The 13,800-nt window shown below is 38.0% G+C and overlaps 1 protein-coding gene across 10 annotated transcripts in view; it reads left to right on the top strand.

The window, feature by feature from the left end:
* The first annotated feature begins 11,540 nt into the window (after positions 1-11,540).
* Positions 11,541-13,800, top strand: part of SORBS2 (sorbin and SH3 domain containing 2) — a 167,164-nt gene continuing 164,904 nt past the window's right edge. For 8 of the 10 annotated variants that reach the window (XM_009676680.2, XM_009676682.2, XM_068942679.1 and 5 more), the window contains exon 1: positions 11,547-12,134. The gene's annotated coding sequence lies outside the window, so the exon portion shown is untranslated. Of the gene's footprint in view, positions 12,135-12,768; positions 12,856-13,485; positions 13,586-13,800 lie in introns of those variants that run through there. The other 2 variants (XM_068942676.1, XM_068942675.1) reach the window with 2 other exon arrangements.

The following is a 13,800-nucleotide window of genomic DNA, read 5'->3' as shown; positions in this document are numbered from 1 at the left end:
GATTTACTGTAACAAACCTAAAATGCATGTTTTCTTAAACTGAATCTGAATTTTGTGATTTATATGTCAATGTCAAAAGCAGAGAAGATCATACTGCCAAGTCACCTGTTAAATACTTAAACAGTAGTCTTTGTAATTTTTCAGCATTGCGGGAATCTACTTTCACACTGTTTAGTGTCTTATTTGTCTATTTTAAAGACATCTGCTGTGCTGTGGTATTCTTCATTGCCAAGTTTGCTTGCTGGCCAAAGCCTATTTGTCCTTTCGTCACTGACTGCTTCGTGACTGCTCCAGAGATGTGACAGACTATCAGCTGCCTCATGCAGTTAGTGTTTTAAAAAAAAAAAAAAAGTAACCCTCACCTCTTCTACAAATAGTGTTAATTATACTTACCTAATAATCCTTTTCTCCACTGCAGAAGTGCTTGATGGGGGGAAAAACATACTTTCCTTTTCTTGTTCTGGTGATGTAACTAAAAAAACAAGCAAGACAGTGCAGAGGATTTCTTTTTGCATAATCCAAGTGCTAAATTATATAATGTGGGAAACTGATAGGTTTTACAGGTATTCTATCTCTTGCCTAAACATTAGGTTACTAACTTTCAAAAGGAAAAGATACTGGAACAAATATTCCAGATGAGGTAAGAATCAACTGAAATGGTTTTGGGTAGATCTTCATTTCCCCAAGATTGTTGGCATGACATTTAAATATTACACCAAATTAAGTATTTGAAAATAACATGCTGGACTGACTGCAGTTCCTAGACACTAACTGGGCACCTTTGAAGATCGTAGGAGTGCTGCTTAACAGCCTTGTAAAACTGAGCTTCAAACTTCCTATGGAATTTTCTTCATGATATTCAAGAAAGTATTTGCCATCCAAGTCTTGAATACATCAGTTGCAGAGGATAAAAAAAACCTATCTTTTGATTCTGAATTCCTTTGGTTGTGTCTCTGGCCACAAGTCAGGATGAGACAGGATATGCACAGCCATACAAAGTGACTTGAAAATTGGGTTTTTTCCTCCAAGGCATTTTTATACTAAAATTCTGAAGATTTACTGTGCATCAGATGCAGCATGATACAGTGAATAAATCTACAGTTCATAACTTTTTTCTGCTTTTGATCTGAAAGCCACCTACTGAGTTTAGGTGATGGTTAAATTACAACTTTCTTGCTTCATTTCTCAGAAGGTAGTGAAAAATGGATGAATTATAAACACAGGGGTTTGGTTTTTAGGGGGAGGGGTCCAAGTGGATATTTAAACAATTATCATCATATGTTGATCACTTTTGATTTGACCTGAAGGACTGGTTAAGGCCTTGTTCCAGCAGAATTAGTATTTCTATCCTGTCAGTACTGAGCATTTGCCAATACCAAATAGTCTTTCCAGAAAGACTATTGTCTTCCTTTAAGTCTTCCTTAAATTTAGTAAGTGTAAAATCTCTCCTTTTCTGCTTTTTTTTATGGAAAGGCCAATTATATCAAATCTCTAAGCTTGCATGGTCAAGGAAGTGATAAAGGTAAGCACTGCAAACCAGAGGGGTCATTTTATTCAACCTGGTGTGATGCATGTTGCTTCTTGCCTGATGGTTCCTGTCATCTTGGATTGCTTAGGTCATTTATCCTGACTGAGGAGGGAGATATTTTGGACTCTGACAGGAAGTGCTGAGTGTGCTAGGTAGAATTGCATCAACTGGCAGCACAGTGTTCATGTTGGATTAGTCAATATGCCATGCAGTAGTCTGCTGAAGTGTTGGGAGGCAGGGTGCCATGTACCAAGGCTGTTTCTTGTGATCATCTTACTGTGTTTCATTCTTATTTAGTTAGTAGGATCTAAGTTCCTTAAATGAAGCTTCTAATGATGAATTACTAGGCAAGTTCATGAGCCCAAATCTCAGTTCTTCAGTTGGTACACGCTACCTCCTTTTAATTTACGTTTGGTGCTATTCTTTAGAGTCCTCACCCTATTTTTCTCTGCTTTTAAGTGTTTTAGTTACTATGGAAACAATATCAGTGAAGTGAGCTTCTAAATCTTGAATATATTTAAGATTCTTGTTTTTTCCTCCTTCTCTGGTATGTGAATACAGCTTTTTTCCTCCCACAGCCACCTTCATCTGCAGCTCTTCAGAAAGTGATACGGAACTAACTTCTCACTGCTACCTCCTTAAAGTTAAATGCTAGAATTTTATGGTATTTGAACATCTTCATACTGGAGACTGACATTGCCTTTCTTGTTTGTGCTGATCAGAGTTTGATTCTGTTTGGAGCAATCAGATCTACCTTTTTGTGTCAGATGTGTTAAGTTGTTCCTGTTTGAATGTTTCAGGTTTTCCTCTGTGATAAGTCTACTCTAGTTCTATTCAAGACCAATAAACTAAGGCAGAGGTCAAGCTGAAATTTACTGAGGGGAGGTGGGGAAGGATTGTTCATTTAAGCTTTAGTGTAAGTATGGCTGCAACTGGAAGGAAGTTGGAATCTAGAAGCCTTAAGTTGACTCACTTCCTATGATAAAGGACATATATGGCAGTATTTTGCTGAAGTTCCTGATGTGTTATGGTATGCGCCAAAGAAAATAAGCTACCAAAAGAGCGCAAACTAGTAACCTCTAAACCGAGGTAGATGCTGCTAATACTTGTTTAAGCAGTTCAGGAATGCTTTGGCATTGTTTCACTTCCTAGCACAAAAGAAGTGACCTCCTCATGAAAAGAATGCTGTGGATAAGCTGATTGGTACCTTATCAACTTTGCTGTTGTAGCTATGCCAGCCAGACATGTTAGTGTGACTTAGACATACTCTGCTGTGTTATTTATACTTTAACAGAGGTGTTTTGAGATTGATTTGTGACCTCATCTGGCATAGAGAGGTGCTGCCAAGTTCTCAGAATTGATAAAAATGTAAGCACTCTTACAAGGAAGGGAGTTTATTTTAAAACTACTAGCTTCAAAGAGCTTCAAAAAATGATGGCTTACTGACTTTATCGTACCTATTTGCTACTGATGCTCTTACTCTTCTGAGTTTTCCAAATCTTGTTGCTTTTAACAAGCAGTTATCCAAAGCGTCACAGGTGATGGAGTTTTGCACATGCTTTTGAACTTAGGTTTTTGAATAATTAATTTTCCAGGAGTGCTCTATAGTAAGTTTGCCCAGGCCAGGAGCAAAATCCTATATGCAAGATGAATCCTAATCTGTAAGCAAGGGCAAACTTAAATGTCCTCTGGGTTAGCTCTCAGGAATGTCATAGGCAGATAGGACCGGCCCAGCAAGTTTTCTGTCACTTAAGCCAATCTTATCAGGCAAAAACAAAGTTTCTAAGTTGAGAGCCACAAGTATGGCTGTCTGTCTAGGGAAATGTTCTCTGTTTTTAGTCTGTTGGCTATCATCTGGCTCTTAGCATTATGCAATGCTAAAAGTATGGAGAGGAGGCTGGAAAGAGATCAGTTGGAGATGCTTTTCTGTTGGTTAATTTCTCGTTTTTCCTAAACGAGTCCAGCCAAATTAGGTTAGTCGGAGGCATATAAGAAACAGATGATCTGTTGGGCAGTAGTGCATAAAGGAGAAGAATACAAAAGTATCCAGGTGTTGGAAAGAATTTGAGGTCACAGGGCAAAAAGGACTGTAAATACAAATTGATCTTTAACAAACATTAATTTGCAATTGCTCAGCTATTTCTATGTATTTCAAGTTGCCCAGAAAGGGGAGAAAGGTTTGAATCAATCCTTGTTGTTTCAGGCCTGTGTTCCAAGCAAGCTTGAAGTAGGATGAATGAGGCACTCTAGGTATATTGTAAAAGCCTTTTTGCAAAGTGTTTTTGCCAAGAAATATCTTGGCAATGCTAAAATCTATCTTCCTGCTTTGCCTTCCTATCCGCAAGCTTTTCTCCTCACCGAACCCCTTCCCCCTTTTCACTGTTGTTGCTTGTTACTTGATAAAGCTCAGGGTCCTTTCTAAAATAGAAGAGGAATGTAAGTCTCAATTACTGGAGTGCAACAGAGGTGTATATAAACAAATAGTATCAAGCAGCTTTTGAAAGGAACAGGCAGAGGACAGCAATGGATTGCTACGTGGGAGTAGATGTGCCTGAGCCTTTCTGGCAGCTGCCCTAAGGAGAACTTCCAAGTCTTCAGCAATGCATTAAGGAAGAAGTGCTGCCAGTGACTAGTAGCAGCAGTTGGTTGGGAAGATGGTGGTGGCAAAAAGCTCAGGGAATATGGCTTTAGGTTGTATGCAAGGAAAAGGTGATGAAGTCTAAAAATAGAGAAGGTGAAAGCTTTTGCATATTCCAAATGGAGGAGGAAGGAAAAGGCTTGGAGAGTGAGTGACAGCATGGTAAACTTAACTCATCTTCCTAAACATCTAGCACAACAATTGAAAAGTAGTTGCATGACACCAGCCTAGAGGAGTTGAATCATGATGCTTAATCAAGGGAAATAACTTTTCTCCTGAAATCTTATCATTTTTTTCTTCCTCCATGAATTGCAGTATGCTAGGAACTTGTTACTGAGAAGTAAAAAATTTTCAGTTTTAGAGTTTTGATTACCCTGATTTGTAGGAAAGATGAAGAAACATTTGTCCTTGGGGTAACATTGTATAGTGATCATTCATATCTGTGCTGTTGTGCACAAATATGAAACAAAGAAAGACTTCATAATTACATTTCCAGGTAGATTCAGTGAACTGGGAATGTGTTGTGAAATTTCAGGTTGCTTGCTATGACTACTTAAAATTCTGGATTTTCATTTCAGCCTTGCTGCTTCTGATCATTGTCAGGTTCACGCAAACTCACTTTACACAAGTTGTCAGCAGGCATTTGAGATGTTTGCACATCTCGAGTCAAGAATGAGAAAAGCAGAATTTAATCAGTCTGATAGCTGTAATTAACAGGAACTCTCTTCCAAATACTGGCTTTTGTAAGACAGATTGTAAGTCATTTTAGACTTCTAATGCTTGCTTTGGGGATATTGTAGTTATTTCAGATCTAGGCTGAGAGAGTGCTCTATCTAGTTCTTGAAGCAAACTGTTTTACGGACTTCAAGGAATAGTTGCATGTCTTGATTTTAACAGGAATGATTTTATGCTCTTGCACTCCCCTAATCATACTACCCAAAGTCTGTGGTTTGTCTTGTATGCTGCCTTGGTATGAACTCTGCTGATCCTGATTGTTTTGCAACTCGGGCTGTGTAGGTTGGGTTTCATATCTCTGCAAGGGATTATTTTGTATAGCCATTGAACTACTTGAGCAAGATTGGTTTTGTTCTTTAAAACTTGTATATTTTACCATGAATATTCTCTTCTATGCAAAACTCTGCATGTCCATGGCATCAGTGGATGATGGAAGCTGTGTATTCCTCAGTACGGTCAGAATTTGGTCTATCAAAAACAGTATGTTAGATGTGTGAAGGAGTGGAGTAACTGAAGAGCAGCCTTGGGCATGGTCACTTGTCGTATGTCTCCAGAACCTATAACCCTGCAGGTACGTGCCCTTTATCATAAAAGGTATATCAGCCAAAGAGTCTACAAATGCAGAGACAGTAAGGAAATACTTCCATGGCCTTACCCCCATGTCAAAGTGAATGCATCTGTTGAGCTTTGACTGCTTAGACTTTAACTTGGGGATTTTAGGGTGGCTAGAACTGGTAAGTTTTAGTTCATTTAATTGACAGTGAGCACAAGGAAGTGCAAAAAATGAACCAACTCTGCACTCAGACATATCCCTAGAGCCTGTCTGCTTTCTTCAAGTGACTTTTGTTGCTGACCCTCACTCACAAATTACTTTCCAAAAATGAACATAATTCATGGGTTCCATGCTGTAAACCTGTTCTGGGAATTTCTTCAGCTTGAGGTAATATACAGATCCCTAAGGATATGGGGCCAACTTATTTCTCTAAGGCTTATTTTATACACTTAAAAATACTGAACAAATGCATTAGTGGAAAACCCTTTTTTCCCCAAGCAGTTTGGCTACTGTAGCCATGCAGTGTTCTTCTAGAAATGATAGGCAAGGGATTGCCCTTCCAGTGAGTGGCAGATATGGTAAACTATTCACTTTTCATATCACTGTGTGACTATATTGCTGAGTTTTAACCTTAAACGGTAATTTGTTTGGCTAGTGTCCACTGGCTGCTAATGCTCTGGAGCTATTCTTAAGGCCAGTTCAGAATCATTATTTGAATCTTACACTGGCAGTTTTTGATGTTTTTCCCCTGTCTCTGTAAGCCTAGTCAACCTGTAAATCTGCATCAATAATATTGAAAGTACTAGATCTTTTATTTTGAATTCTATTCTTTCTGCTCATAGGCAGTGGTGCAGAGATTGGTTTGGTGTCCAGGGGTGGTTGGTTTCATCATAGCATTACTTAACAAGATTCTATTTGCAGCAGAATGCCTTGGCTGTGCTATAAACTCGGCGCTGACCACATATATTATCCATAGTCTATGTATACCCTGTGAATCGAAGCCCTTTGGCATGAAATTAGGCCACAGGGCGTTTTGACATTTGGCATTACTGCTCAGGCTGTGACACTTTGGAGCATTTGAAGGAAGTTAAACTTGGGCACGTAGGGATCTGCAGTTCAGAACGGAGGTGCAACTTGATTTTTTGGGTGGTGTTGGGAAGTAGGTGGCCTGGAATGTTCTTCAGAATTTAAAATTGATTTAATTTGAATTCTGTTAACATTGCTTTTCAGTGTAATTGTCAGTGTATGGCCCAATCAGGACTGGAAACTGTTCAAGTACAAATTCACCAAATAAACTATTAACTGTCTTGGCAGTGTTCTTGATGTATTGTAAAAACATACTGAATCTCAGTGGTTGTTTCTTGTTTCACTTTGGATTATAATTCATATCTTGCTGATATTTCAGGTAATGGGAAGATAACCTTTATTTTATAAGGAACTTTATTCACCTGTATAGAAGTTCTGAATATTTGTTGTTTTCTGTTAAAACTGGACATTTAGGTACTCCTTTCTGGGAGTGCTTGGCATGTTATGTCTTTATGAGCTCATGTTCACCTTTGTCTCTGAAACACTATCCTAAATATCTGAGAACAGAACACTCATCTATTCTGCAGATCAAATGAATGTTGTCTACTCGAGATACTATAAAACTTGATGCTTTCTTGGGATAAAGTGACTAAAGTGATGGCCAAGCAGATGGATGTGATAGTAAATAGGTTTATGAATCCAATTAATAACTGAGCAAATGAAGGAAAACTTTTCTCACCTCTCTTTAATTTTAGCTGTGTTGTAAATAATCTGAAACCACTTCTACAAATGGTTAAAAATTAGCACAGTATACTTGTAGTCACATTTCATATGTGAGAATAGGCAATGATGCTTTAACTATTGCTTCTGTACTAAATTATATCTGAAAGTAGATTACTGCATATGGGATAGAAAATAGCATAGAAATTGCTCCAGAATTTCAATAGCTTCTTTCACACTCTGTAGTAAAACATGTAGTAATAATACTGCATTGTCTAGTCTTATTAGGTTGAAACACTTTCATCCTTAATTACAAAAGGACTTCAGGTTTTTCTTTAAAATTTCTGAAATGCTGTTAAGAAGGAAGTTGGAATTGCCTGTCTCTTGTGTCATGGTTTTCTACCCCCTACTGTGCCTGTAGTACTTGTTGTGAGTAGCTTGTCTTAAAGAGCAACTGTCTAAAAATGTTTCCTGTGATAAAACTTTCCCAAATACTCTTGAAAATGTTTCTGAAATGCTTTTGTGATTTTTGTTAAAATATATGCTGCATCTAAAATCTTAACTACATAAGATTGTCGGAATGTTTGGCAAATACTTGAACCCACAGTACAAAAAAATTATACAGAGTAGTCACTGCTGAGAACCAAAAAACATAAAGCAAGTAGCTGGAGTTCAGCTAAACGTTCAGGTAGCTGGAGGGAACTACAAACAAGTTTGATCCTGGATAAAGTTAACTTTTGAAGTGTTCCAATTCTAGTTAACTTTTCTGCAAGTTGTCTTTTATTGATATTGATGTCTTGGGAGTCAGCCTATAATTTTCTTCCAGGTTTGTAGTTACCTGCAGTCTTGGAAAAATGCTGTTAACTGTTCTATGCCTCAGTTTACTTGCCGGCAAATACTTGTTCTGTTTGCTTACTGCTTTGCTTGACCTAATCAGATTGATTAACCAATATGAAAAAACATTTAAATCTTTATAAATTGAGCTTAGCATTTTTTGATAGATGGTGCTTTGTTTATTGGGAGCAGAGCGCTACAGTTTCTCTTCATAGAGCCTTTTTCACTTTAATGCAGCATGAAGTGATTACAGGAGTGGAAAGGTCAGAAAGATCTGTAATTATGTTAATGCTATTCAGGATGGCTGAACAGTAGGTATTTTCTTATTTGGATAGTCAATTATATCTAAGAATAATTACAGCAGTACAGGAAATATAATGCTCAATTGCTACTTAACTAGGATTTGGTCTTTTGACACTTACTGTCCTTGACTGCCATTAGTTTTAAGTGTGTTACAGTTTATGCTTTAAAAACAATTCATCAAGAATTATTTGAATATTTCATTATTTTTCATTAAAAAAAATCTGAAGTTTGGTTTTAACAACTCTGTTGCTTTCTGAAATTGTTTCATCAAGAAGTCATGAGAATGTAGCGTTGCTTTAATGGGAGTATACAATTGTGTGCTATGAAAAGCTGGTTTAAGACAACTGCAAGCTAGTTTGTGATGGAAAATAGCAGGAAGAATTGAAATAAATGGTGAATATGTTGATAAAGTATCTATCTTGAGATAAGGCTGAAAAATGTTTGTTATTTCTGCCTCTAAAATGAGGACTGCTAGCAATGTTCTGGTAAAGGCCCAGTGAGTACTATTTTTTGGTGTGATAGTTTGTGTGAGCAGCTACTCTCCAGGTTCTACAGTGAGATCAGGAAGGTTGTTTGAATAAAGATGTGAATAGAATAGACCACAGTTATCTTGGCTCAAATTCTAAGTCCTGTTTTAACATAGCAGGCGAGTGGTTATCTTTAAACATGTAATTAGTCAGTGTAGGTCAGTATGACTCTACATCTTGCACTTGAATTTTAATATAATGGGAGTGGACTAGCAACTGCTATTTCAGTTGCATGATTCTGGACTTTTCCTAGACACACACACCACCATAACTTGCCTCTGGAGGCCTATCTGAATTTAATGCAATCTCTGACAGCTGCACCATGGATTCTGTTCCTAACTTGCTGCTGTTATTTTAGTGGGTTTTACAAGGAAGAAATCTTGCATGCTCTGCACAGCCAGGCTCAACAGAAATTTTGTTTCTAGGACTTCTGTGGAGCTTTAAAAAGTGATCTCAAAGGGCTCTCACTGGTGGTGGTGGTTTGAACTGGAACCATAATCTGTTCTTGGGTGAATCCTGTTCTAACTTTTACTTATGTTACTGGAGAGAAGGAAAGACTGCGTGTGTGTGTGTGTGTCACAAGTTCTATATGCATACTGCAGACAAAGGCTCCATCGTTCTTAACTGGAGGTACGCCTACATTAGGAATGTAGATCTAGAGTCCTAAAGACTGAATTAGGAAGAGATATTCTTTAATTTGGCATTTTAAAACTTAATTTCTACTGAAATACTGTCCTTCCACCGTGTGTTAGGACAACCAGATATAGATTATATATGGACAAATATCTTCACCTTGTCAAGTTCTAACCTGTTATTTAAAAGCTTCTGCCCTCTACTGTTTCAAAAGCTAGCATTTTAGTCCTCCTACAGAGTATTTGAGTAAGTTACCTTAGAATGGGTCAGTGTGTTTAAACTGAAAGTTTAACTGCTTCAATTTTTCACTTAGCAAAGAAACTTCCCATGGAGGCAGTGACTATATCGACATATTAACAAGCATGAAAAAGGACTGGATGTGTACTGTCTATTTCCTGTTGCTCATTAATGAACAAGTTAGTGAACTAATCATGGTGAAATGGTGGTCTTGTAATGCAGAGAGATTTTGTTTTAATGCTTAGTGTAAATAATTACTGCAGTAGTTTAATGTTTTCTAGCCAGGAGCTTTAGAATCTGCTTTCCCAATCAGCAAACTTCCTTCCTTTCTGATCAAAAAGTACTTTTGGACAGTAGTGATGGCACAGAAGGTATGTCATTGAATTATGGTAGCTGGAGGCACTTTTGCCTGATCCTAGCACAAGCTCCTAGCACCAGCTGCAGTTTGAGATGTGAGCAAATAAGTATTAGCAGATGACATCCATCCTATTTTCAAGGAGGATTAAGAGGAAGAAAAAGAATAAATTTGTTAGAGCACCTGTTTAAATGTGCCTGAATGCTTCATCTCTGACATGTCAAAATGCTTAACACAATTTTTCTTGCTTCCTGGGGAGGCAGCCACTAAGCCCCCCACAGGCCGTTTTCCTAGTATTTGACTTTCAGAGAAACTAACGCTTGCACAAGGGCTCCTGAGTAAAGCTGCTGAGGAAAGAAGTGTGTGAAATCTAGCACAGTACCTTATTTACTTGGGATGCTACTGGAGGGCTACTGCCCTCCCCCTGAAGCAAAAATTCCACTTGGAGCAGCGGAGGTCCAGCAGCACAGCTTTTGTCTGCAAGCTGTACTCAGAGGGGACAAGTCTGATGTAGCCCTGAAAGCCTAAGACTGAGCAAAAAAATGCCATGATTAATTATCCATACTGAGTAAATCCCTGCTCACTGACTGAGAAGGGATTGAGAGAAATCTTCCTCAAATCAGATATTCAGAATTTTTGTCTATGAAATACAGCATGCTTAGAAATGTCAAGTTAATATTTCTCAGTGGTCTTCAAGAACTTTAGCATAAAGAGCAGTGCATGTACTTTCTAGCTGTTGTTCCTACTTCCTTATGGGTTGAGACATGGTATCATGGTAGCTCTTGAACAGTGGGGATCTTTATACCTACCTATGAATTTTTCAAATGTCTCCTTTTGGTCCTACTTCTAATTAAAATAAGAAAATGCATTATAAGCAGCATAAAATTGTTTTATATGGTGAGGGCCATGTGAAATCACTTGACTCTTGTCTCATAAACAGCAACACTTCACTCCTTAAGATCATGATCTATTTGTAAATTACTCAGAGTAATTGTGATGACTTCAGTAGTTAACTTTTTATAAACAAGTGAGTTTTGTTGGCTTTACTCTTGGAAGGCTGTTTTTACTATGTAATGGTGATTTCTGTTTTCTAGATAAAGTAGCCTGTAAGATTTTTCCTATCCCAACTGCTTATTGCATTGCCCTTTCAAATAATCTTAAATTAATAATGCTTAAACTTAGTGCCTTAAAAGTGTTTTTACTATACCTTTTTCCATGGCAATTTGCATCCTCTTGACCTGGATTGCTTGTGATGGCATGTAGTCTTTCTGCTATGTACAAAAAATATGCAATGCAATCCAAATTAAGTTTCTCTTTACATGCATAAATATTACAAAATGAAAACTGGGATTGCACAGAATACCCAGCTCCATGAGGGGTGTGTGCAGGAGAGCTGCACATGCCCAGCCGTGCTTGCTGGGGCGGGCTGTCTGTTGGCTGTTGCCATGGCTCCGAAAAGCCGGGGGAACCCAATGAGCTGTCTGCAGCAGTGCTGAAAGGACCAGCCATTTTGCTTATGAAAAACAATGTGACATATGCTGTGCTTTACGAAGGAATAAACAAAAAAAAAATCTCGTCAGAGCAAGCAAGGAACAGGCATATTAGTAATTACTGTAGCTGAGTGTGCTCACAAGCTGCCATTTTGACAGGCTGGTGACTGCTGTTCCTGCTAGCTGATCAGAGAAGATGGAATGCACAGTGATAATGCCGCATATCTGCTGTCAGGCAGTGGAGTAGGGTTTTGTCTTGTAAAGGCAAGGTTTTTCTGCAATGTTATCTCAACAGCTCACTAGATACTCAGAGTGAAGCTGGTGATCCAGGAGAAGGGTGGTGCCCCTTTCTTTTGCTGTTCTTGTGCACTGCTGGCCCTGGTAAACAGGCACTACTGAAGAAGCAGGTGTGCAGTTCAGCTGGGCTGTGTACTGCAGGCTGGGCAAAAGCCCCCTCAGCTTTATGTGCTTCTTATTAACAGACTGGCTTAGGAGCTTCTGCCTCTGGACTTTTCCACAAAAGGAAGCTGCTGTGCATCTCGGCTTGTGTAAAAGGTATGCCTTTGTGTAGTGTATTTCAATTTTGCAAAATAATACTCTGAGCAAAACTTCATGCATGAAATAACCTTCTCTGGAATCTTTCTATTAAAAAGGTGACTTTGGCCAGTGACTTGTTTAAAGCTGTTGTTCAACTGATGAGATTGCGTTTTTGTTAAATATTGTGCTGTGCCATATGGTTGCTGATTCAGAAGGATGTTTCCAATAGCTGATAAAATCTTATGCTTATGTTTTTACTAAGTTTTTTCTACTAAAGGTTTTTTGTTTTCCATTGTGCTTTGTAGTGTGAGGATAACATTGGGATATAAAGCGAAACTTGAATGTATTTGAAAAGCCCTAAATTGCTTAATTCTTTAGTACTGGAATTCATGCATTGTGTTCAGTCCCAGTGTAACTGGGTTTAAATTGTCCAACTGCTGCTGTGCAGTATGTAGGTCATAATAAAAGGCAGCTTTTGCACAAGCTTTTAACAGACAGCATGCCCCCCAATGCTGCGTTGGATTAGTTTGAGGTACTTGTCCTGTTAAGAGTAGTGGTATTACAGCCAGTCCACACCTCCTTTTTAAAAGATAATAGCACATACTGTGCTACACAGAGCACAACACACCCATTGTGTCCCTCTGCTTGGCCTTCAATAAAAGGAAGGAAGCCAGCACTCCACATGGAGCACAAGCACAGTAAGAGCAGAAGAAGGTTGAACTTTATTGAACAATTTGTGGTAAGCTTTCTACTGAAAGTAGTAGAGAAAATAACGTGAAGGCAAATGCACAGGAATAACTGGAACAGATGTTATTCTGATGGGGACGGTATGTTGGTGGTGTAGACTTTCAATTCAAAAATGAATTTCTCTGAATTAGGTATCAATCACACAATGTCTGCTTCTGAGATTAAAACTGGTTTGAACTAGGTCAATAAAACTAGTCTCTCAGTACAGATAGTACTTATACTAAAAGCAGCATTTCATTTTTGAATTACTAATTATATTCTCACTGAATAATACAGCTTCTGAATTGCCTAATACTGAAATGCATTAAATTATACTGACAACTGAAACATTCTGGTTCTCTTTGGACCTATAGAAAGGTAAATGATATTTTAGTATGAACTCTTATTTAAGTAATGTGTATGGTTGAGTGGGCTTGAGATCAGAAATTTGAGGTTTGTTATCTTAATAGTTAAGTTAATAACCAGTGTTCTGTAAATAAAAGCCAAATTCCAGTGTATTATTTCTGTATGTATGTCCTGCAGAGGTATTTGGACAAGCATGTTCAGCCGCTTTCTACTAAATGAGACATTGTATTTGAAAGCAACAATACAGAAATGGATCGCTACTATGTGTTTTCTTTAGAAAAGCTGCATCTTCCTTGAATCATTCCAGAATTTTTTTATTAGTGAAGGAACACTCCTCATATGAACTCTTTTGAGCATCCATACGTGGGGGTCGCATAGTAAGTTGAAAACTGCCTTGTTCTGTATTCTATAAAATTGTATGTACATTTACAATGTGTAGTACTTGAATGTTTGTAATTGAGTCTGTGTACATAATTATGATAAAAATACTTGATAAATGAGCAGAGCTAGCTTTTTCCATGCAGTGTTTATAAGCCTGTAAGAGAGAGCCTTTATAAAATAACAGTAAGAAATAGATTGAGCAGGTCTTAAA

This window comes from Struthio camelus, chromosome 4 (assembly GCF_040807025.1).
Source record: "Struthio camelus isolate bStrCam1 chromosome 4, bStrCam1.hap1, whole genome shotgun sequence".
NCBI classification, from domain to species: Eukaryota; Metazoa; Chordata; class Aves; order Struthioniformes; family Struthionidae; genus Struthio; species Struthio camelus.
The sequence above is the reverse complement of the archived record's forward strand: the minus strand, read 5'-3'. Positions and strand labels throughout refer to the sequence as shown.